Below are 23,792 nucleotides of genomic sequence, written 5' to 3'. Positions count from 1 at the left end.
AAACCATCCACCTGAAGTTAGTTTAAACAGAAAGAACAGTTCCTAAGAAGGGGTATAGGGTTTCTCATGCTCTCTCCCCTTATAAGCCCAAACCTAGGAAATAAAAGAGAACTGGGCTCAGAGGCTCGAAAGAAACCAATGCGAAGCCCTCTTTCAGAAATGCTACACCCCCAGTGCACACGACGACACAGAGGCAAGATTGTACAGAAAAAACACAGCTCACTAAAGGCCTTCACAAGTGACTCAGCAGCAATGCGCTAAGACTATCAGGAAATTTTAAAATGTCTTAATGTGTATTCACATAGATTTCCTTTTTGTATATGCCCAAGAATGACTCAGGAGAAAAATCTGCCTGAAGCAACCTCCCCAAAATCTCCTTCAGTTGTAGAAACAGTTTACAGGATAAGAAAGGGATGTGCTATGGTATAGACAGGATTTTTTTTTCTTCCTTTGTGGTATTTAAAATAATGATGCATCTCCTAATTGCTAGTATCTTAGATTCAATGATCTAGAGCAATACAAGCATCTTATTTTTGCCTGGCACTTTATTCAATATGATCTTCACAATAACCCAGGTGGCATTATTATCAGTGCTTTAGATAATATGAAGATGATGAAACTGAGGTTCACAAAAGTTCACTGATTTGCTCAAGGGTGAAGAAGAACCAGTACAAGGAAGGTCTGGACTCCAAGTGCTTGTTAATGTAACAAGGCCCCCAGGAACAAGCACAGCTAGATAAGGGCTTCCTAATGAGTGTGCCAGAGCCTTGCCTTGAGCTGCAAATTGATACGCTATGGTCAGCTAGAGTTCAGTTCAAGTTCACACCACTCTCTCCCACCCATCCCTCGTTCCCTTCCCAAGCACACTTACACTCAGGGCTTTTGGGAGAGAAAAAGACAGCTTACTTTTCTTCTTCCCGTCCCCTTTCCAGAAGCATCTCATTTAGAAACTTACGAGGGGAACAGGGATGACAAAGAGTGGGACACAATCCAAGGATTAAGGGAGTAGAGGGCATCTAAGCAGTGGACCAGTCTTAGATTTGGGGCAAGAATGAGTTTTATTGAACATCAGAAGCAGCATTGCTGAAAAAGGGCACGACGGACTAGGAGGTCAGAGATTTCCTTACAAGGCGAGCAGGTCCCATTTTCTACGGTGAGGTGCTTGAGCAAATTAAGCTGAGCCGTCCTTAGTTGCTCAGTCATGTCCGACTCTTTACAACTCCATGGACTGTAGCCTACCAGGATCTCTGTCCATGGGATTCTCCAGGCAAGAATACTGGAGTGGGTTGCCATGCCCTCCTCCAGGGGATCTTCCCAACCCAGGGATCCAACCCACATCTCCTGCATTGCAGGCGGACTCTTTACCGTCTGAGCCACCAAGGAAGCAAGTTGAGATGGAGGCTTGCAATTGGTGTGTGTGAAGATTCCTTGACAAGCGTCTCCCATATGTGCAGGCGGACTGTGGTTTAGATTTGGGATGTGGACCGGGCCACTGAGGCAGCTGCCTTTTCGTACGTCCTGATATGTGAATTAGCTTTATCGGCGGGTGCTCAGTCACTCAGTTGTGTCCGACTCTGCAACCCCACGGACTGCAGCCCACCAGGCTCTCCTGTCCATGGAATTTTGCAGGCAATAATACTGGAGTGGGTAGTCACTTCCTTCTCCAGGAACTCTTCCTGACCCAGGGGGCGAACCGCGTCTCCTGTGTCTTCAGCATTGGCATGCAGATTCTTTACCACTGAGCCAGAGAGGAAACCAGAAAGGACAAGGAGGCTGTCAACACAGTCAAACCCGGGATCCTATGGAAGAAGGGTTGGGGAACCACTGGACCTTGCTTTGAGTCTTTCTCGAGAAATGATTCAAACCACAGGAAGGCCTTCCACTGAACTGCGGTGATGGCTCTGTCACTGACCACTTGGAACAGGTTGCTGCACAGCCTACAAGCATCACTGGCCAGTGCCCACTGAGAGTCGGGGGCCTCCCTGGCCCCCGTGTTACTGAGCTGAGTCACATCAAAAGACTGGAAAGGAACCACAGTGAAGGTGGCTGTGGCTATATTCAGGAGGTTGTTTCTGTGTGTCAGGATAGCAGAGGCCATCAGAACACAAGCTTCCATAAGGTGAAGCAGAGAATGTGAACATTCAGAGTCCCATAAGCTTCAGGCCTAAAAACCCAGAGGAAGACCGCCTGCTGGTGCAAACTGTCTGCCACTAATACCTTTCTTTCTCTGAAGCAATGAAAATGTGGTTTGGGATGGGAAGTGGGTAGAAGAAAAGATTGGCCATATCCCGTCTGCAGTGATTGACCATGCCCTAAAAGGCAGGAGAGCAACTGGTCCTCTAGCGATGGCATTCAGCCTCCTGCCAAGACACTGCCCAGAAGAGCAGAGTTGCTATCAGCCAGGGGCAGTTGGCTGAGAACCCCATGGATCAAGACCAGGCCCCTGACGTACCATAGGATAACTTCAGCCAAATTAATAAAAGGTGAATCTCTGGGCAGACATTGCTCCAAAGGCACACAGCCTGGTAAACGGGCCATGGACCAAATTTCCAACTCCTCTGGCAGATGCCCTTGTGCAACGTTCCTTGAAAACTATATCCTACATGGAAAGCTCTGGAAAGCAATTATCTTAGAGCCAACTTATAGTGCTCAGCAACAGTCAGATCAGATCAGATCAGTCGCTCAGTCGTGTCCGACTCTTTGCGACCCCATGAATCGCAGCACGCCAGGCCTCCCTGTCCATCACCAACTCCCAGAGTTCACTGAGACTCACGTCCATCGAGTCAGTGATGCCATCCAGCCATCTCGCCCTCTGTCATCCCCTTCTCCTCTTGCCCCCAATCCCTCCCAGCATCAGAGTCTTTTCCAATGAGTCAACTCTTCGCATGAGGTGGCCAAAGTACTGGAGTTTCAGCAACAGTAAGCATCTCCTTTTGTCAACACCTGACCTGCCTCTTGAGAAATCTGTATGCAGATCAGGAAGGAAGAGTTAGAACTGGACTTGGAACAACAGACTGGTTCCAAAAAGGGAAAGGAGCACATCAAGGCTGTACATTGTCATCCTGCTTATTTAACTTCTATGCAGAGTACATCATGTGAAATGCCGAGCTGGATGAAGTACAAGTTGGAATCAAGATTGCCGGGAGAAATATCAATAACCTCAAATATGCAGATGACACCACCCTTATGGCAGAAAGCAAAGAAGAATTAAAGAGCCTCTTGATGAAAGTGAAAGAGGAGAGTGAAAAAGCTGGCTTAAAACTCAACATTCAAAAAACTAAGATCATGGCATCTGGTCCCATCACTTCTTGGCAAATAGATGGGGAAACAGTGGAAACGGGGGCAGACTTTATTTTTGGGGGGCTCCAAAATCACTGCGGATGGTGATGACAGTCATGAAATTAAAAGACGCTTACTCCTTGGAAGGAAAGTTATGACCAACTAGACAGCACATTAAAAAGCAGAGACATTACTTTGCTAACAAAGGTCCATCTAGTCAAAGCTATGGTTTTTCCAGTGGTCATGTATGGATGTGAGAGTTGGACTATAAAGAAAGCTGAGCACCAAAGAATTGATGCTTTTCAACTGTGGTGTTGGAGAAAACTCTTGAGAGTCCTTTGGACTGCAAGGAGATCCAACCAGTCCATCCTAAAGGAAATCAGTCCTGAATATTCATTGGAAGGACTGATGCTGAAATTGAAACTACAATACTTTGGCCACCTGATGCAAAGAACAGACTCACTGGGGAAGGCCCTGATGCTGGGAAAGATTGAAGGCAGGAGGAGAAGGGGACGACAGAGGATGAGATGGATGGATGGCGTCACTGACTCAATGGACATGAGTTTGAGTAAACTCCAGGAGTTGGGGATGGACAGGGAGGCCTGGCGTGCTGCAGTCCATGGGGTTGCAAAGAGTTGAACACAGCTAAGCAACTGAACTGAACTGACTGTCAACACTGTCTATGAGGTTCCTTCAGCACATTAATATAAGCAAACAATGGATCTCCATTTCCTCAACATGTAAAGGCATACGGACTTCATGGTATCAAGTCTTCTCTGCTCTAACAATTTGCAGGTTTTGCAGGTATTCTTGATATTTCTGGCCTGATCTTGTTCTTTAAATATATATATAGCACCTCATGGATTAAATCATATTTTGACATGTATTTTCCCCTTTGATCCCTATAACTACTCTCTCTGAGATAGGAGGTTTTATTATCCCCACTTTACACAAAAGGAAACTGAGTTTTGGGGTCAGTCTTGAGACTCTAGACCTCAAACCTGCCCTGTAGCTGCCCCAGTCCTCCTCTATGGTTTCAGAAAGTAAGAACATTCTACTCTGGGTGACTGAAGAAGCCCTCTTTTATTATTATTCAATCTCGGAACTGCTGGATTCTCTTGATAGAGTCTTGCCCTCTCAGCTGCTTGCCTTGCCTTCCTGTGGTTTTATGTTCTCATTAAACGAAAGAAAAGTATTGAAGAATTCACAGAGAAAGCCTCACTAGCTTCCTAAAAATTTCAATCAAAGGCAGCGTTGAATCTGAGCAGTAAAATAGGGCTTTTAAAATAAGGCTTAACAAGTTCAAAAGGCTATAAATAGTACAAATACATAGATCCTTACATAAACTCTGCATGGATCAACTTTATATATGTGAAGATCTGAAAGAAATGCCCCTCCAAGGTGAAAACTGGTGAGAATAATTTTTATTTCTTCCTTTTGATGATTTCTTGTCTATTCCTTTCTTCCTTCCTCTCTTATCTGTAAATTCTATTTTTTCATACACTAAATACATCTTTCCTTTGTATTAATAAAATACAATTGTATTTTCAGTTTTAAAGAAGGCTTAGGGGACTTCCCTTGTGATCCAGTGGCTAAGACTCTATACTCCCAGTGCAGGGGGCTTGGGTTCAATCCGTGGTCAGGGAACTAGATACCACATGTAGCAATCAAGAGTTCACATACTGTAACTAAGACCCAGCACAGCCAAATAAATAGACAAATATATATTTTTTTAAATTTCAAAAATAAAGCAAGATTTGGTTGTAACATAGCATTTTTCTTTTTAAGTTACCAACATGTATGTAAAGGCTATTTCTGATTCTTGATGCTTCTGGCCTGATTTTGTTCATAAGTGTCACCCTATCTCTGAGCTTCCTGCCAAGCATAACCATCCCAGAAGCCTCACACCAACTGTCCTTTCTCTTTGGATGATAGTGATGACATCACTGACTCAGAGATGATCTAAAGCTCAGGGATGGGGTCAGAGAGTGAATGAGCTGTAGCAATGGAGTGAGATCAGAGAGAGCTCTGAGAAATGTATTCAGCAAGAAATGATGGACCACATCTCGTCTTGGCCCAGGAAGGGAGGAGGGTCAAGGAAGCAGGAAGAGTGAGGCTCAAAGGTTGCTGCTGTCTGTTCAGTAAGTGTCCTCCCCTTCTTCCCTGGTAACAAGATAATTATTTGGGACACAAAGGGTATCCAGTTAAAAGACTATTTCCCAACACCCCCAGCAGCACCGTGGGGTTACAAGTGATTAAGCTCTGGTCAGTGAGATATTAATATAAAGGAATTGTTGGCAAGGACTTCCAGAAAAAGCTCCTTTTGCCCTCCTCCTCTTTTCTCCTGATAGCTGGAAGAGGACCTGAGGGCTAACGCCCCAGCAGCCGTCTACATCCACGTAGAGGCCCTGAGGAGGCGAGCCAGGTCTAGAAAGATCAAAGGTCCCTGATGATATGGAGCTGATGTATTGATCCTCAACTGCCAACCTGTGAGTTTTTCTGAGGAGGAAATAAACTTTTACCTCATTTAAGCCACTGCTTACATTGCACTTTCCATTATATGGCACCAGGTGCCATTTTAATCTATAAGTGACATTACTTATGGATTATTTTTTTTTCAGCTTATGGATTGTAAAATACTTAGGCTCAGGTAAGCTCAGTTGCTTCATGGGGATTTCAAATACTATAAAAGGCCAAACCTTTATATAGTAATTAAAAAACATTTTTTTTTTTTTGGCCACACTGCATGGCATATGAGATCTTAGTTCCATGACCAGGGATCAAACCTTGAGAGGGTAACAGGCAGGAAGGCCAGGGGTCTCCAAACGGAGGAAAGAGCCTGCAAGTGTCAGACATTTTTATCTCTTAAGTGGCAGGAGGAAACAAGCGATATTTTTTTCCTTCTCTATACAAATTTAAAAGGAGGTTTCTCTTAAAATGCTGTGTTACCATAATGACACCTGGTTTCACCTGAAGTTAACCAATACCTTTTTCTTATGGAAATGTTTGTCTTAAGCTATGCTAATGTACTATGCATTTACCCCCAAACTCCGTCTTCAAGTCCGTTCCGCCTCTTGGCTCAGAACCTACTTGACAAACCAATATGTTAGACTCAGATATTGTTCCCCTAATCTATGTAAATGAAACTATTTGTATGGTGGTCTGCCCTTCTTCAAGATTCAAGTTCATCATTTTATGGCCCAGGATAAATCATTTGGTGCCGAGATTATCCCAAAATGCATCTTATGGGTGAGGGGCCTGGTACCATTCTAAATTTTAAGACATTCCTTTCTTTCATTAACAGATTGCTCTTGACTATATAACATCCAGCTGAAGACTAGCAGGGGGGTGCTCTTTCTGCCCCCTTCTGATGCCTATGTCAGAAGCTTTCTCTATCTCCTTTATACTTTAATAAAACTTTATTACACAAAAGCTCTGAGTGATCAAGCCTCATCTCTGGCCCCAGATTGAATTCATCTCCTCCGGGGGCCAAGAATCCCGGTGTGTTTGCGTGATTCAACAACAATCTTTCAACCTGCAGCCCCTGCAACTGGAAGCATGGAGTCTTAACCACTGGACCACCAGGGAAGTCCAATAACTTAATCATTTTTAAAGTGGCAGATATGCCCATGAAATCTGAAACCATTTATATGAGAGGCAGCATACACTTCCTTATAGGATTAATTAATTTTTCATGTATATTTTCTCTCTAATAAACTATAAACTTCTTGAGGAAAGATCATCAATCTTAAAACACAGCTTGACTATATTTTGACTTCAAGTTTACTAATTTCTCATCTACAACATTAACAATTTTAGGTTTTAAAAAAGCTAATGTTTGGAATCATGCTGTAATGTATAGAAATATCAATCACTATGTTGTACACCACATTTAAAATAGTACTGGAGGTTAATAATACTTCAAAAACCAAAGGCATAGGAAAAAAGGTCAGATCTGTGGTCACCAGAGGCAGGGGTTGGGAGGGGCAACTGCTTGAAGGTGGTCAAAAGGTATAAACTTCCAGTTATAAGAAACATCTTAAGTTCTTGAGACATAATGTACACGTGATTAATATAATTTACCCTGCTGTATATTATATGTGAAAGCTGTTAAGAGAGTAAATCATAAGACTTCTTATTACAAGGGCTTCCCTGGTGGCTCAAATGGTAAAGCGTTTTCCTGTAATGTGGGAGACCTGGGTTTGATCCCTGGGTTGGGAAGATCTCCTGGAGAAGGAAATGGCAACCCACTCCAGTACTCTGGCCTGGAGAATCCCATGGATGGAGGAGCCTGGTAGGCTACAGTCCATGGGGTCGCTAAGAGTTGGACACGACTGAGCAACTTCACTGGTTCACTGGTTCTCATTACAAAGGGAAAAACATTTTTTTTCCTTTTCTTGTGTGTCTGTATGAGATGATGGATGGTTACGAAATTTACTGTGATTATCACTTCATGGCGTCTGAAATTCAAATCATGCTGTACACTTAACTTATATAGTGCTATATGTCAATATATCTCAATAAAACTAGAAGAAAAAACAAAAAAAAAGAATGTAAAAGAAAAAATAAAAGAGCTAATATTTAATGCATTTTAAATAAAAATGTTTCTTTAGGTGAAAACTAGGTAAAGTGACAGATGATTTAAAAATTGCTCGCATGCATAACAAGTAACTTTTCAATTTCAACTGTGAACATAGAAGATACATTTGAAAATGTTTATTTTCAAACCTCAAGGAGCAAATGATTTTTTAAAAAATAGAAAATTAAGTTGCATGCAATTTCTCTTAAAATTTTACCATTAACAACAACCAGTTAGAATAAGAAATGAAAGAAAACAACAACAAAAAGGAATATAATAAAAAAGAATAGCAAACAACAACAAAAAATAATGAAGACCTAAGAATGAATTTACAAGATACTTGCCTATTTTAAGACAACTTTAAATTCTGGTGAGAAATACAAAAAAAAGCTTAAATAGACAAAAATATGAATAAATTATTCTTGGACAAAACGATATCAGAAATATGATCATTTTTCCCAAATTGACAAGTACATTTCTATGTTCCTAATAAAAACAGTGAATTTTTTTTAATAAAATAGAAATTTATTTGGGCAAATGCAAAACTAGACAAAGATGATTCCTCAGATCACATGGAAGAATCAGTAAGAAGAGAAGAGAACTAAGGGGAAGCTAGTCCTACCAGACAGCAAAACATATTATAAAGTAAGAATCATTTAAATGGGACAGTACAGGTATAAAAATAGATCACTGAATGGACAGATATTCAAAAAATGAATCCAAATATTTAAAAGATTATAGGACATGATTAAAAATGCCATGTCAATCAGTGGAGGGGGTAGATTATTAAATAAATGATACTGAAAAATGGAGAGCCTTTTGAAAAAAAGTAAGTTGTATCCCTACCTCATATGTCATACCCAGATAAATTCCTAATGTATAAATAAGACCATAAAGGCACTATAAGAAACTGTGAGGTTGGTTTTTGACAAGGATGCCAGGACAATTCAATGGGGCAGAGACCAATACATATATATTTTTTTTTTTCTATTATCTCATATAATGTATATGGGGTTTCTTTTTGAAACAGTAAATTCATAAGTTCTAAAAGATACTGTGGTGATGGTTGCCCAAGTCTGTGAATATACTAAAAGCCACTAAATTCTACAACTTAAATAGGTGAATTGTATGATATGTGAACTGTATCTTAAAGCTGTTTTTTTTTTAAATGAAAAGAAACTATGGGAGATTGTATTTGTAATCTCTGAGTGGGGAAGGCTTAGGTATGAAATGAACTCAGAAATCATTATAGAAAACAGGAATAAATCATGTACTATGCTCTTTGAGATTGCGACCCCATAGACTATGGCCCACCAGGCTCCTCTTGCCCATGGAATTTTTCAGGCAAGAATACTGGAGTGGGTTGCCATTTTCGTCCTTCAGGGAATCTTCCTAATCCAGGGATGGAACTCATTTCTTGCATCTTCTGCATTGGCAGGCAGATTCTTCACCGCTAGTGCCACCTGGGAAGCCTGAAAAAATCATGTCCACTAACAAAAAAAATGGATAAATAAAGTTTTTCATGGAAGGAATACCATTTCTAAAGTCAAACTGTCAACAACATGAGAAATGCTGGGCTGGATGAAGCACAAGCTGGAATCAAGATTGCTGGGAGAAATATCAATAACTGCAGATATGCAGATGACACCACCCTTACGGCAGAAGGCGAAGAAGAACTAAAGAGCCTCTTGATGAAAGTAAAACAGGAGAGTGAAAAAGCTGGCTTAAAGCTCAATATTCAGAAAACTAAGATCATGGCATCTGATCCCATCACTTCACGGCAAAGAAATGGTGACAGACTTTATTTTGGGGGGCTCCAAAATCACTGCAGATGGTGACTGCAGCCATGAAAATAAAAGACGCTTGCTCCTTGGAAGAAAAGTTATGACCAACCTAGACAGCATATTAAAAAACAAAAACATTACTTTGCCAACAATAGTCCATCTAGTCAAGGCTATGATTGTTCCAGTAGTCATGTATGGCTGTGAGAGTTGGGCTATAAAGAAAGCTGAGAATTGATGCTTTTGAACTGTGGTGTTGGAGAAGACTCTTGAGAGTCCCTTGGACTGCAAGGAGATCCAACCAGTCCATCCTAAAGGAGATCAGTTCTGAGTGTTCACTGGAGAACTGATGTGGAAGCTGAAACTCCAATACTTTGGCCACCTGATGTGAAGAACTGACTCCTTGGAAAAGACCCTGATGCTGGGAAAGACTGAGGGCGGGAGGAGAAGGGGACGACAGAGGATGAGATGGTTGGATGGCATCACTGACTCAATGAACATGAGTTTGAGTAAACTCCGGGAGTTGGTGAGGGACAGGGAGGCCTGGCGTGCTGCAGTCCATGGGGTCACAAAGAGTCGGACACAACTGAGCAACTGAACTGAACAGAACTGAAGTGGGAAAAATATTTACAGCTTACATCACAAAGATAATTTCCCTAACACATAAAGTGTCCTCTAATAGAAAAGTCCATCAATAGATACAACATTGAAAATTTTAAATGCATTTTAAATACCTCAAAAGATACTCAATTTCATTCATAAGAAGAGGAATACAAATTAAAGCTAAGAGATACCATTCTTTCATCTATGAGACTGTCACATATGGAAAAACATTCATACTTCACGGTGTGGGTGAGAGTTTGGCTCATTCTTACTGATGGGAATGTAAACCAGCACAATCTCTATGGAGGGCAAAGTGACACCAAGCACATTTCAGCAGCTCCACTTCCAGGAATTTATTCTACAGAATATACATAACCACTCATGAAATCATATGCACACTAGTGTATTGCTGGGGTAAATATCGGTATTAACAAACAGACTGGAAACAACCAAACTTTCATCAGCGGGGAAGTAGTTAATCAAATTAAGGCTGCCCATACCCCGAAATTCTCTGCATTTGTGAAGAAGAAAGAGGGACGCTCTCCACATGCTGGTAATATACCAAGACCTAACATTACATGACAGAAGCAACTTGCAGAATGGTATAAATGGTAGTCACATTTGGGGGAAAAGAGAATGGGCTGCAGAAAAACATAAATATGAACTTGCTTGAAAATGCACTATCTCTAGAAGAACACAACCAAGAAACCGTTATTAATACCTGATGATGAGACAGGGAGCAGGAAGAGAGAGTTTTTTGCAACAAGCAGTCTTTTGTGCCTCTTGAGTCACGTGAATATCTTCAATATTTTACACGTAAATAAATAAGTTTCATATTCTTGCCATTGTGCTCGGTCTGGAGGCTTAGATCTACTGAGCATCAAGAACAACACAAGAGGTTCCATGCAGGAAAGGAACCTGGGCATGTAACCCAGAGGGGGATGGGCTATGAGAAAGGCAGCCAGATTTAGCGAAAACAGACACAGGATTCCCAATCGAATGTGAATTTCAGATAAATAACAAATAATTTTTATTATGCAATATTTGGGACATGTCTACACTGTGTTTTGTCAGGCAGCTCAATCTATGAGAAAATGCCTGGGCTTTCCTGGGCAGCTACTTAGAACTACAACTAGTATACATCTCTGCTCAGAAGGTCTATACATACAACACTATGGAGAGAAAGAGCTGACATTTATACTTCACCTTAGAAGAAACTGTCTGACCCAGATTCAGACAGTATGCTGACTCCCCATGGATCTGTGAAGTCATTTAAGGTAAGCATGAACAACTTGTTAAGACCACAAGGAGTTACCATCATTTCAGGCAAAGAGGCTTCCCTGGGTGGCTCAGATGGTTAAGAATCTACCTGCAATGCAAAAGACCCAGGTTCGATCCCTGGGTTAGGAAGATGCCCTGGCGAAGGAAATGGCAACCCACTTCAGTATTCTTGCCTGGAAAATCGAGGCATGGACAGAGGAGCCTGGTGGGCTACAGTCCATAGGATCATAAAGAGTCGGACATGACTGAGTGACTAACACTTCACTTTCAGGGAAACAAACCAAAGTGAGGGGAAGACCTAGTAAACAAGTCACTGAAATTGGGGCTGTATTCATATTTTAATTTGCGACTGTTAAACTCAGTAATCTCTATTTCAGAGAGAGAGAATTACCATGGTTCTCTGTGACAAATTACTTTTCATAGTCAGCTGACAGATTTCATCTCAGCTGGAGCTGAGTGTATGAAAAAGAGAAAGAAAGAAATCCTGTATGTGACAGCCAAAATCCGACATATCTGACATTTGCTTCCTAACTGCCTTGTTTTGTGGTAAGGTTTGCCCAGAACGATGCTATGGAGAATAGCAGGAAATATATTATTCATATATTTCTCTTTCCATTTCACTGCAGTTCACTTTTCATCTTAGAAAAACTCACTGTAGTAGCTGTGACCAATGAACTCAGTTCAACCAAGTAGGAACCACCTCCTGGCCCATGGCAGATCTCCTAGGATGATGGTGATTACGTGTATGCTATTGGGTAGGCCAAAGAGTTTACCTGGGTTTTTCCAGAAGATGGTATGGAAAAACTTGAACAAACTTTTTGGCCAACCCAATACATAGACTGGTTCAAATGCTGACTGGAGCCAGTGTTACAAACTCCTGAAATATGCCAGGATAAACACCCTGGGAGAGGAGAGAAAACTCATCACAAGACCCTCCATGTCCCGCTCTTCCCAGTCTCCTTTCCAACGTCCACAACATCCTCTACCCTGCCTATATCCAGTTGAAAAATCAGTTCTTCAAAGAAGCCTTCCTCAAAACCAGAATTGAAAGAGACACATGTACCCCAATGTTCATCGCAGCACTGTTTATAATAGCCAGGACATGGAAGCAATCTAAATGTCCATCAGCAGACAAATGGATAAGAACGCTGTGGTACATATACACAATGGAATATTATTCAGACATTAAAAAGAATACATTTGAATCAGTTCTACTAAGGTGGATGAAACTGGAGCCTATTATACAGAGTGAAGTATGCCAGAAAGAAAAACACCAATACAGTATACTAACGCATATATATGGAATTTAGAAAGATGGTAACAATAACCCTGTACGCGAGACAGCAAAAGAGACACAGATGTATAGAACAGTCTTTTGGACTCTGTGGGAGAGGTAGAGGGTGGGATGATTTGGGAGAATGGCATTGAAACATGTATAATATCATATGTGAAACAAATCGCCAGTCCAGGTTCGATGCATGATACTGGGTGCTTGGGGCTGGTGCACTGGGATGACCCAGAGGGATGGGATGGGGAGGGAGGTGGGAGGGGGGTTCAGGATGGGTAACACATGTACACTCATGGGGTGGATTCAAGTCAATGTATGGCAAAACCAATACAATATTGTAAAGTAAAAAAAAATAATAAAAATAATAAAATAAAAAAGAAGCCTTCCTCAGCTTCCTGAACATAACCTCCAAGCTGAAGTCACTGTTCCCTCCTCTCAGGACATGTTCCAAGACTAGATTATCATCACAAGTAAACATTGTATAAAGTACAATTAACCTCTGTAAAAATTCCCATTTATTTCATACTGTCCCTGGCACTCATTTTAATCCTCTGAAATCCCTCCAATTGCATATTATCATCCAATGAAATCAAGGCTCAGAAAAACTAAAATGCCCAAGAACTGGAACCCAATCCAAGTGTGTCAGACACCACAGAATATGTTTTTGCCACTATTCTATATTGCCTTATGAGTTTCTCCATTAAAAAAAAAAAAACCTAATTGGGTTTTCTTCTAATGTATAAAAGCAATAATATCCAATATTAGGGTACAGGTAAATATAATTGTATATCCTATGGATATATAATACCCATGTATTAGTGTTATGAGGCCCATGGTCCAGTATTACCAATTCATGAAAGATGCATATTTTAAAAAGAAAATACATGGGGAAAGTCTAGATTTCTATGTCTAGCAAAACAGCAACACATACAACATTGAGATTTCTGGGGGAAAATACAACAGACACTTTTCAAATATATAACTGCACTCACAAGGAAATAAGGGAAATCCACTAAGGCTGAAAATGAACAGAAAGCTGGAAGTTGACGCTGAGCTTGTAGTTGCCTGAGATATGTGTTCATTTCTAGAACATAGAGACAGGAGTCTAATGGCTACAATACAGAAGTTGGAACCTTGGGTGCATTCAAGATGAGGGGTTGGAACTAAGGTGCCTTGGAAAACCAGGAACCTTTAAGAGATGCATCCTTGTGGGTGAAAGGATGAACTGAGAAAAAAATAAAAATAAAACCCTGGCCACTGTGCTCTGTGGGAAGTAATAATTCTCCCCTGAGAACTGACATTCCACAGGTTTGCTCCTCACAGGTCTGGGCTCCACTTTTCATTACAAGTTTGGTTCAATTAAAACCAAGGGGAGAAGTTACCTTAAAGTAGTTCTGGGCTGGTAGTACCCACAGATACCTGGCAGAGGCAATCACAAATCCTTTCTGGAAGAATTCACATCAACCCTCAGGGAGAACTCAGATAAACATGAGATTAGAGTTCCAGGAAGAAAGGCAACAGAAAAGAAAGATAAGAGAATCCGGTTCCTGAGATTTTAAAATAACAAAATACTGACCTACAAATATAAAATAAGACACTTAAAATTTTACAAAAAGTAAGATGTAAGATTACTACAAAAAAAAAAAAAGACCCTGGCAGATTTGAAAAATCACCAAGCACAAAGATAAAAGTAATTAAGATACTTTTGCTGTCAAAAGCTCAACAGATGAGTTAAAGAGCAGATTAGACACTATTGAGGAATTCATGGACTCAGAAGGCCCTATGTGATGTATGTATACCTATGGCTGACTATGTTGATGTTTGGCAGAAACCAACACAATTCTGTAAAGCAATTTTCCTTCAATAAAGAAAATAAATGTAAAAAAAAAAAAAAAAAGGTCTTATTGGAGCCAAGTCTTAAAGAGATGAGACAATGAAACATGTGGACAGAAAGGAGAGTTCTAGGCAGAGGGGACCTGAAGTGCAACAGCTTTGAGGAGGGAATGTGCCTTGTATTCCAGAAACTGCAAGATGGTCAGCATGGCTAAAGGAAAGGTTATGGAGGCAACTGGAGGCCACACTGGTTCACAGGTCAATACAAGGATCTCCGGCTTTGCCTCTGAGATGGGAAGTGGTGCAGCATTAACTCTGTCCACTGAGGCTTCCATGTCAAAGGGAGTGTAGAGGGCAGAGAGATAAGTGAGAAGCCCGAGCACTTATCCAAGTGGGGGGATGGCATCTTGCCCCGAGGTGGCAGCAGGAAGGGTCTGGGTCTCAAAACACCTGAATTATTTTGCAGGTAGAGACTGCAGGATTTGCTGCTGGAAGTGGTGGAGGGCCTGAGATGAGGACAAGTGGTCAGGATGACTAAGCAGCCAGAAGAATGGGGTTGGAATGACCTGAAGTGGGGAGCGACTCAAGACCGTCAGGTGGAGTGCTGATCAGGGCACTGGATAAACAGGTCTGGAGTTCAGAGGAGAGACGAGCCAGAGGTATAAACGGGGAGCCAGAGAGTGGGTTTAAAAGCCACAAGACTGGTTAACAGCACTGAGGGGGAGAAGTATAAACAGAAAGGAAAGAGAAGAGCGGGGAGAACTGCCTGAGTGATAAAGCTGAGCTCGGAGTGCAGGGACTGGCCCATCTCCAAAGGGGCCCATCAACGACTGCTCTCCCCGAGTCAGGTGGACCCGTGGGGAGGCCTTGATGTGCAAGGGGGAGAAACTTAAAATAACGCCTTCTGATTCGGAGAGCATCACATTTTGCTGTCAATGGGAGTGCAAATCCCATGGCAGCAGCTCCCTGGCTACTTCAGCCAGAGCAAACCAAACAGAGCTCTGGTCAGAAGAAAGGACTAACTGACAACATCAACCATTAAGTGGATTCCGATCACTGCCAATTCTACCACTACCAGATGAACTGATGGAAAACCCAGTTTTGTATCTCCTCCATTAATAATATACCACTGGGGGGAAAATTAGAAATTTATTTTTAATATATTTTAACAACATTGGAGAAGAGTAGCAGAGTCAGGCTTCATGAGCTTGACATTCAGTTGTGCAAAACTATGTAATTCTATTTCAGAAACTTTTAAAAAGGCATTTTGGTAAGGCAGGCTGCAGCAATTCAGAGCTTGGTTGTAATCTCAGCTTGGAAGATTCCAAATATGAGGGGCTCTGCAGTTTTTACCCTGGAGGGAATGCTGACAATCCATAACTGTGTTTTTGCTTTCTGTATCCTCAACCTAGCCCTAAACCTAGCCCTATCCACTGGGCCTGTGCATGCACAGCACTCATCTTCCTGCTGCCAATTTTCTTTAGTATTTCATTTCAAAGCAAGAAACGGAAGTAACAAGAGATCAGCCAGTGAGTGTAGGCACACAATTATGCCTATCTCCCCTTTTGGGGGAAAGTGGGGGTGGCTTCCCTTGTAGCTCAGTCGGTAAAGAACCCGCTGCAATGCAGGAGACCCGGGTTTGATTCCTGGGTTGGGAAGATGCCCTGCAAAAGGAAATGGAAACCCACTCCAGTGTTCTTGCCTGGAGAATCCCATGGACAGAGGAACCTGGAGGGCTACAGTCCATGGGTTGCAAGAGTCGGACACGACTGAGCGACTAAACCACCACCACCACCCCTTTTAGGGTGTCTTGGTCAGGGTCTTCCCTTCCCCTCCATCGATCCCCTCCCTGCAGGTCTCTATAAACCCAAGCTTCCAGGCAAAGGTATTGGCTGTTTTTACTTGATTAAACCTTAAGGTCTTTTTCTTTATGCGGATGTCACAGGAGATTCCTGGTGACCAAAGGCTCTTTTAGGTATTTTTGACAGAAGGGTATGGGAGATAGCTGGAGGATAGGTGTCTGTCTTGTAGTTCTCTAATCACAGCTTCTTAACACACCCATTTTGTTCTCAAAGCAACTTGAGACAAGCCAGATGCTGTAGTACTAGACCAAGTCCCCAGGTGTTCCTTAGAGAAGGACTGTTCCACCCTTGCTGTTTGAGCTCTCCAAAGAGGCAGATCCTGGAGATAAGGGTCACCATTATACCAAGAGACCCAGCCCACACAGCAAATATATTCACATGAATCTTCCTGGGGGGGAATTGGCTTCATTAAAAGGATGAGTTTCATTAACAGGATTAATAGGACTTGGGAGTTTTGAAATCAGCTTCACTAATAACTGAGGTCATGGTGGAGAGATCTGACAAAATGTGGTCCACTGGAGTAGGGAATGGCAAACCACGTCAGTATTCTTGCCTTGAGAACACCATGAACAGTATGAAAAGGCAAAATGATAGGATACCGAAAGAGGAACTCCCCAGGTCAGTAGGTGCCCAATATGCTACTGGAGATCAGTGGAGAAATAACTCCAGAAAGAATGAAGGGGTGGAGCCAAAGCAAAAAGAATACCCAGCTGTGGATGTGACTGGTGATAGAAGCAAGGTCCAATGCTGTAAAGAGCAATATTGCATAGGAACCTGGAATGTCAGGTCCATGAATCAGGGCAAATCGGAAGTGGTCAAACAAGAGATGGCAAGAGTGAACGTCGACACTCTAGGAATCAGCGAACTGAAATGGACTGGAATGGGCGAATTTAACTCAGATGACCATTATATCTACTACCGCGGGCAGGAATTCCTCAGAAGAAGTGGAGTAGCCATCATGGTCAACAAAAGAGTCCGAAATGCAGTACTTGGATGCAGTCTCAAAAACGACAGAAGGATCTCTGTTCGTTTATAAGGCAAACCATTCAATATCACAGTAATCCAAGTCTATGCCCCAACCAGTAACACTGAAGAAGCTGAAGATGAACGGTTCTATGAAGACCTACAAGACCTTTTAGAACTAACACCCAAAAATGATGTCCTTTTCATTATAGGGGACTGGAATGCAAAAGTAGGAAGTCAAGAAACACCTGGAGTAACAGGCAAATTTGGCCTTGGAATACGGAATGAAGCAGGGCAAAGACTAATAGAGTTTTGCCAAGAAAATGCACTGGTCATAACAAACACCCTCTTCCAACAACACAAGAGAAGACTCTATACATGGACATCACCAGATGGTCAACACCAAAATCAGATTGATTATATTCTTTGCAGCCAAAGATGGAGAAGCTCTATACAGTCAGCAAAAACAAGACCAGGAGCTGACTGTGGCTCAGACCATGAACTCCTTATTGACAAAATCAGACTTAAATTGAAGAAAGTAGGGAAAACCACTAGACCATTCGGGTATGACCTAAATCAAATCCCTTATGATTATACAGTGGAAGTGAGAAATAGATTTAAGGGCCTAGATCTGATAGAGTGTCTGATGAGCTATGGAATGAGATTCGTGACATTGTACAGGAGACAGGGATCAAGACCATCCCCATGGAAAAGAAATGCAAAAGAGCAAAATGGCTGTCTGGGGAGGCCTTACAAATAGCTGTGAAAAGAAGAGAATCGAAGAGCAAAGGAGAAAAGGAAAGATATAAGCATCTGAATGCAGAGTTCCAAAGAATAGCAAGAAGAGATAAGAAAGCTTTCTTCAGGGATCAATGCAAAGATATAGAGGAAAACAACAGAATGGGAAAGACTAGAGATCTCTTCAAGAAAATCAGAGATACCAAAGGAACATTTCATGCAAAGATGGGCTCAATAAAGGACAGAAATGGTATGGACCTAACAGAAGCAGAAGAGATGGCAAAAATACACAGAAGAACTGTACAAAAAAGATCTTCATGACCCAGATAATCACGATAGTGTGATCACTGACCTAGAGCCAGACATCCTGGAACGTGAAGTCAAGTGGGCCTTAGAAAGCATCACTACGAACAAAGCTAGTGGAGGTGATGGAATTCCAGTTGAGCTATTCCAAATCCTGAAAGATGATGCTGTGAAAGTGCTGCACTCAATATGCCAGCAAATTTGGAAAACTCAGCAGTGGCCACAGGACTGGAAAAGGTCAGTTTTCATTTCAATCCCAAAGCAAGGCAATGCCAAAGAATGCTCAAACTACCGCACAACTGCACTCATCTCACACGCTAGTAAAGTAATGCTCAAAATTCTCCAAGCCAGGCTTCAGCAATATGTGAACCGTGAACTTCCTGATGTTCAAGCCGGTTTTAAAAAAGGCAGAGGAACCAGAGACCAAATTACCAACATCCGCTGGATCATGGAAAAAGCAAGAGAGTTCCAGAAAAACATCTATTTCTGCTTTATTGACTATGCCAAAGCCTTTGACTGTGTGGATCACAATCAACTGTGGAAAATTCTGAAAGAGATGGGAATACCAGACCACCTGACCTTCCTCTTGAGAAACCTGTATGCAGGTCAGGAAGCAACAGTTAGAACTGGACATGGAACAACAGACTGGTTCCAAATAGGAAAAGGAGTACATCAAGGCTGTATATTGTCACCCTGTTTATTTAACTTATATGCAGAGTACATCATGAGAAATGCTGGACTGGAAGAAACACAAGCTGGAATCAAGATTGCCAGGAGAAATATCAATAACCTCAGATATGCAGATGACACCACCCTTATGGCACAAAGTGAAGAGGAACTCAAAAGCCTCTTGATCAAAGTGAAAGTGGAGAGTGAAAAAGTTGGCTTAAAGCTCAGCATTCAGAAAACGAAGATCATGGCATCCGGTCCCATCACTTCATGGGAAATAGATGGAGAAACAGTGGAAACAGTGTCAGACTTTACTTTTCTGGGCTCCAAAATCACTGCAGATGGTGACTGCAGCCATGAAATTAAAAGACGCTTACTCCTTGGAAGGAAAGTTATGTCCAACCTAGATAGCATATTCAAAAGCAGAGACATTACTTTGCCAACAAAGTTTCGTCTAGTCAAGGCTATGGTTTTTTCTGTGATTATGTATGGATGTGAGAGTTGGACTGTGAAGAAGGCTGAGCGCCAAAGAATTGATGCTTTTGAACTGTGGTGTTGGAGAAGACTCTTGAGAGTCCCTTGGACTGCAAGGAGATCCAACCAGTCCATTCTGAAGGAGATCAGCCCTGGGATTTCTTTGGAAGGAATGATGCTAAAGCTGAAACTCCAGTACTCTGGCCACCTCAGGCAAAGAGTTGACTCACTGGAAAAGACCCTGATGCTAGGAGGGATTGGGGGCAGGAGGAGAAGGGGACGACAGAGAATGAGATGGCTGGATGGCATCACTGACTCGATGGACGTGAGTCTGAGTGAACTCCGGGAGTTGGTGATGGACAGGGAGGCCTGGTGTGCTGCGATTCATGGGGTCACAAAGATTCGGACACGACTGAGCGATTGATCTGATCTGATCTGATCTGATCTGAATAACTGAAAAGAAAAAGAAAACTTTCTAATTCCAAACTGCAGACTGGATCGATAACATCTATTTCCCCTCTTTCTTACATTTCTACTGAAAAATGAAAATAAAGGGGAAAGGCGGCAGGACATATGAACAGATGGGAGAAAAGAAACCATAAAACCATAACATTGGAAAAATAAGAATGAGAACTACTAATAGACCAGAAACTTCAAAGAATTCCTGGAAGATAGGAAGCAGGTGGCATGGAACCGAGGAGATAAAGGAAACCCATTCTCTAGAAACTGGGGAAGTACAGGACTTTCAGGGGGCACTGGAGGAGCCCTAAGCCCTGAGCCCATGAAAGCCAAGACAAGATGGGCCAATGTACAACCTCTGTGAAAGCCAGATCTCAAGCTTATGCCAGGAATCTTCTCTCTTAACAAAGAGAGACCTGGGACTTCCCTGGTGGTGCAGTGGAGAAGAATCCGCCTGCCAATGCAGGAGACACAGGTTCAACCCCCGATCCAGGAGGATTCCATAGGCCGAGGAGTGGCTGGGCCCCTGTGCCACAACTACTGAGCCCGCACGCTGCAATGAGCCCGTGCAGCTAGGGCCTGTGTCCACACGAGAGCCACCGCAATGAGAAGCCTGTGCACAGCAACAAAGATCCAGTGGAGCCAAAAATAAATAAATATGTAATTTTTTTTAACCTCTAAAAAAAAAGAGAGATTGGTCCTCATAGGGTGTCAGTGGCAGCAGAGGGCCTATGAAAAAAGCAGAACCAAGAGAATGTGAAGACTGTCCTGGAAGGAAACATATACCATTCCCAAGCCATGTACCTCAAGAGCAGAGCTCTCCTCCTCATGGCTACCTGGGGAGTCCCTACCCACCTAGACTGGAGGGAAATTTTCCCACTTTTCAAGTCGTTGGCTTTCAGTGCAAAAATGTTTTCTGAGCAACCTTACGTGTTCCTGTAGCCTGGAAGTTCTCTTCTTTAAATTGTTTTAATATGTTGTGTTTGACTCAGACAAAAGTTCTGAAGCATCATCATCCTGGAGGGGCTTAAAAGCCTGCCCAGGTCCATAATGATAATGCCTTGTCCATTCTATGCACCCATCAGGTGATCATCATAGTGGTTATTTACTGACTATAACCCTTGCTTTTCACATCTGTGTTAGTTTCCTGGAGGTGCTGTTATAAAGCACAGCAAACTAGGTGGTTTAAAACAGTAGCAATTTATTCGTTCACAATTCTAGAGGCCAGATGTCTGAAATCAAGGGGTCACAGCCCCACTGAGACTCTGGGGCAAATCCCTTTTTGCCTCTGTCACTGATATTCCCGGGTGTGCAACTGCATCATTCCGGTCTGCATCTGTTGTCAATGATGCTCTCCCAAGCTGCCTCTGTGTCCAAATTTCTCTCTGCTAACAAGGACACTAGTCGTACTGGATTAATCTCATCTTAGCTCAGGTACATCTGTGAAAACCCTATTTCCAATAATGTCGCGTTCACAGGCACCAGGAGCTGGGACTTCACCTTATCTTTTGGGGAGGACACAGTGCAACACACAACACCATCCTTTGTCCTTTTCAACAGAAGGGCTTTCTGAAATGTTCCTACTTTGTCCCATCACTGACCCCACAGAGTACCTAAAACAGACAGCATTTTCTAAGTTTAAGGGTGGACCAAAAAAAAAAAAAAGCCAACTATTTTACAGGGAGAAGAAAGAATAACTCAGGTCTTCACACACTGGGGATTTTCTTTCATCTCTGCCCAAAGGAAACCAGTCAAGTCAGAACCAAGGTAGGATGAATGGTAAAGGACTTCAGGGTATTCCAATCCAAACCATGATACACTGTAGCCAGAAGGTACAGACATTGCATGGTGATGGTTTATTATGGCTGCTGCTAGTTTTTGAAATGAAAAGTCAGAAGCAGCTATGAAAGATCAACTTCGTGATGAAACTGCTGTTCCTCCGCGGCTGCCATTTTTCTGTGCTAACATTTCTGATCAAAGGGAAAAGTTTGTTTTTTAAAATGATATATTACATAAACCCAGGAGAACTGGCTTTTATTACATTGTTGTCTGTGTCTCCAACCTCTGCCACACTGCCCGGATGGAGGCTGAGTGAATAAAATAACTCGTTTTTTAACTACGATGACCAAAATGTACACTAAAAACACTGCAATCAAATCACACTAATGAATGGCTATTTTCTCTTTCCAGGCTCTCCTTCCATTTATTATATATACATGTACTTCACCAAAGCTATTCTCTTAGTGAAAAATAGCTCTCATTTTCATTTCACATTCTATCCCTCATTATCCTTCATTGCTACTTTCTTATTCATTATTCTTTTCTGTTATTTTGCAATATCCCATGGAGGTGATTATTATAACTGACTTCACCATTTCCTTGTGAAAGTGAAAGTGTTAGTTGCTCAGTCTTGTCCGATTCTTTGGGACCCCCATGGGCTGTAGCCCACCAGGCTCCTCTGTCCATGGAATTCTTCAGGCAAGAATACTGGAGTGGGCTGCCATTTCCCTATTGCTGGATGATTGGTTGTTTCTGATATGTGGCCTTTATCAATAATGGTGCAGTGAAATGCTTCTACAGGCTCAGAAAGAAAACAAGCTCTAGCATGTCTGCTTGAGGGAAATGAAAACAGCTCAAATGGGGCCTCATTTCAAAGACCTCAACGGATCTTCTGGACAGCATTTTCCTGTGGGCTATTCAGGAACAGGCTGTGTTTATAGCTGGTCCTGTTTGCAGTTAACTGGCTAGCAAAAGTAGGCTGGTAAACTCTAGCTTTTCAGAGCCAGTGAACTCAAACAAGATAAGCTGTATTTTGCTATTTCGACTTAGCCCCTGGGAGCTGCTGGAGGTGCTCTATTTGTCATATTATTCTTATACCATCTGAGCCTCCAAGCTTTATCAGTCACTACTGTGATAAAAGCTGTCTTTGCTGAGGCAGTCTTTATCCACAGGGGTGACTGCAGGCCCTGGGCTACCATCTGAGCATCTTGCACTCAAGGAGTCAAAGTGACACTAGAGAAGAACATGGTGATTTCCTGGAAGTAACTGGATAAAACAGTCAAGAGAACCATTCAAAGCACGGGTGGCTAGTGAAAGGCTGTATGTGAGGAGAAAGAAAAGGTAAAGAGAAGTTATATTTACTTAGGTACTGATTCCTAGAGTAAACCATCTTTTCTGAATTTCTGGAAATGGACACACTGTCTCAGGGTCCTCATATTATAAATAACACCAGACACCGGTATTCCTGGAGATACTATTCCTACATTAAGGGAAAATGTTTCAGAAGGTGAAACCTTGAGTGTACATCTTGGAGCTTTAAATAGTCTCCCTAATTATGGGAATAGCTTAGCTTTCAGTTGGCTCAGCATTTTTGTTTCTCCCTAAATTTAATTCTTACTAATGGGGTCAACACTGCTTTCTAAATAAATGCTTTGTCTTGTGCTCTAAAAATTAAATCATCACCTTTAGAGAGCATGCACGAGGCAAGGCCAGGAAGAGTGCAGACACCATCTGCCACCCACTGTAGGGGAAAATCCAGTCAGTGCTCAGCGATGTTTAAATTCAGATACTAGAGGTTTTGTGTGTCAACGACAGTGAATCTGCTTTATGCCAAATTCTAAAGACAGGTGATGATTACCAAACTTCTGAAACTGGCAAACTGTTCATCAATTCTGAGACTG

General features: G+C 42.1%; 1 protein-coding gene across 3 annotated transcripts in view; it reads right to left on the bottom strand.

Annotated features, from left to right (window-relative positions):
• Positions 1-23,792, bottom strand: part of KIAA0319 — a 76,258-nt gene that overhangs the window by 44,903 nt on the left and 7,563 nt on the right. The window lies entirely within an intron of this gene.

The sequence above is a fragment of the Bos taurus genome, chromosome 23 (assembly GCF_002263795.3).
Source record: "Bos taurus isolate L1 Dominette 01449 registration number 42190680 breed Hereford chromosome 23, ARS-UCD2.0, whole genome shotgun sequence".
Lineage (NCBI taxonomy): Eukaryota > Metazoa > Chordata > Mammalia > Artiodactyla > Bovidae > Bos > Bos taurus.
This window is presented reverse-complemented; position numbering and strand designations above follow the sequence as displayed.